At 40.2% G+C, this 2578-nt stretch overlaps 1 pseudogene; it reads right to left on the bottom strand.

The window, feature by feature from the left end:
- The window catches only part of LOC102837116, a 7180-nt pseudogene extending 5276 nt beyond the window's left edge, over positions 1 to 1904 (bottom strand).
- Between the last annotated feature and the right edge of the window lie 674 nt (positions 1905 to 2578).

The following is a 2578-nucleotide window of genomic DNA, read 5'->3' as shown; positions in this document are numbered from 1 at the left end:
AGAGCAGAGAATATCAGAAAGATGTTTACCTGTGCTTTATTGACTATGCAAAGGCTTTTAATTGTGTGGATCATGACAAGTGATGGACAACATTGTGAAGTATGAGTATTCCTGAACACTTTATTGTGCTCATGAGGAATCTGTACCTGGACCAAGAGGCAATTGTTTAAACAGAACATGGGAACACTGAATGTTTTAAAATTAAGAAAGGTGTGCAACAAAGTTGTATTATTTCACCATACTTATTCAACCTGTATGTTGAGCAAATAATCCAAGAAGCTGGGTTCTATGAAGAAAAACTTGGCATCAGGATTGGAGGAAGACTCATTCATTAACAACCTTTGATATTCAGATGATACAACTTTGCTGCTGAAAGTGAAGAGTACTTAAAGCATTTACTGATAAAGATCAAAGAGCACAACCTTCGGTATGAATTACATCTCAATGTAAAGAAAACAAAAATCCTCACCACTGGACCAATAAACAACATTCTCGTCAACGGAGAAAAGATTGAAGTTGTCAAGGACTTCATTCTTCTTGGGTCAACTATCAAAATTCACGGAAGCAGCAGTCAGGAGATCAAGCAACGTATTGCATTAGGCAAATCTGCTGCACAAGACCCTTTTAAAGTGTTGAAGAGAAAAGACGTCAGTTTGAGGACTAAGGTGTGCCTGACCCAAGTCATGGTGTTTTCAATAACCTCATGCATGCAAAAGCTGGACAGTGAATTAGGAAAACTGTAGAAGAATTGATCCTTTTGAGTTATGGTGTTGGAGGAGAATATTGAAAGTGCCATAGGCTGCCAAAAGAACCAATAGATCTATTTTAGAAGAAGTGCAGCCAGGGTGCTCTTTAGAGGCCAAGATGGCCAAACTTCGTCTCACATACTTTGGTCATATTATCAGGAGGGACCAGTCACTGGAGAAGGATATCATGTTTGGTAAGGTGGAGCATGAGAGAAAAAGAGGAAGACCCCTAATGAGATGGATTGGCCAAGTGGCAGCATCGATGGACTCATGCATGGCAACAGTAGTGTGGTTGGCCCAGGATTGGGCAGTGCTTCATTATGCTGTACATAAGGTCGCTATGGGTCATTACCAACTCGATGGCACCTAACAACAACAACAACAACAACAAATTATACTATGAGGCAGATCCTTTCCCCCCAGTTTTATGTGTTTAGAATTGCCCAGTGTTCTTGGAGGTAAACTGAGAAATATCACCTGATTCTCTGTGGCTTTGTACAACCTGGGCAGTGACCAGCTTTAGGGCCCCATGTGACTCAGGCTGCTGCCTCAATGCTTTCTCATTTGCAAACTGCTATTTTCAGATGTTAGCTCCTTGTGTCAGGCTGACTTGGGCTGAAGCGTCAGGTTGTCCGGAATGTTCATTCTCCTAGTTTACTTTGGGCTGGAAGACATGCTGATCTGCTGATGGAAGTGGAGCTAGTATTCCTCAGGGAAGATCCATTCCACATGGCCAGGAGGGAGCCAGATGCCTTTCTGTCCTCCAGTCCTCCCTGAAAGTGGACGCTGTCATGGAATTCATTCCTTGAGCTATATTTGGAATAGGAAGGCTTCTTTGAGCATCTCTTGAACCTTTCATTGTCCTGGCCAGTACAGTGCTCAAAGTCCACTCTCCCAAGGGGAAAGTGACCGAAGTGGGTGAGGGGCTGACTAAAGGATTGGGAGGTTTCATGCAACTATTTTTATCAGTGCCATCACAAGAGAACTGCTTACTTCCCTGGATTTTGGTCAAGAAGGGACTACTTCTGAACTGGATTCCAAAGGAGAAGGGCTTCTCTTAGCAGGCATAAATTGTGAGAAGGTTAAGTAAGAGCCAAAATAGTCTCCATTGGCTTTCAATCTCAGGCTAGAAGAGTATTTTTTCTGCTTTAGGCTCATTGGAAACAATAAAAACAAAACAATACGTCACACACACACACACACACACACACACACACACTGCTTTCTGTATCTAACACACAAGCTTAGTCACTACTAAAAGACTTTGCAGCGATATGCCCATTTTTTGTACCTGGTTGCTTTTTCTTGACAATCAGATTTCCGCTTTACTCTTAACCTTCTGAAAGAAGTCTCCCTGGACCATCCAACCCCTTTCAGGTTACCCTGTTTTCATCATCCATGAAACCTTGAGAAGAAAACAGTATCTATCATGGTATGTGCTCAATAAATATTTGTTATTGCTATTTTTGTACAATGTCAAGAACCTTTTTTTGTAGAGTGTGGGTTTATTTATTTTTTAAAGGAAAATAAAGCAGCATCTAATTTTGATTTGAATTATAGTAATTAAGACACAATACAGTAGTGCAATTTAAAATAAAACAAGGAGGAAATTCAACCCTAAATTGAATATTTTAGGAGGTAGGATCTAATTAACCAGAATGGGATAAATAAATCTACTTTTAAGAAAATAAGGAGAAGAAATTATGTAAAGATCATAGGATCTTGGTTTACAATTTACGAAAAAGAGCCATTTAAACAGGCAGATTATCTTTCTTCCTACTTGCCTTTACATTTGCAAAGCCCTGAAGTATGTTATTTGGGGGAAGACTCAT

This window comes from Chrysochloris asiatica, unplaced genomic scaffold (assembly GCF_000296735.1).
Source record: "Chrysochloris asiatica unplaced genomic scaffold, ChrAsi1.0 scaffold00003, whole genome shotgun sequence".
NCBI classification, from domain to species: Eukaryota; Metazoa; Chordata; class Mammalia; order Afrosoricida; family Chrysochloridae; genus Chrysochloris; species Chrysochloris asiatica.
The sequence above is the reverse complement of the archived record's forward strand: the minus strand, read 5'-3'. Positions and strand labels throughout refer to the sequence as shown.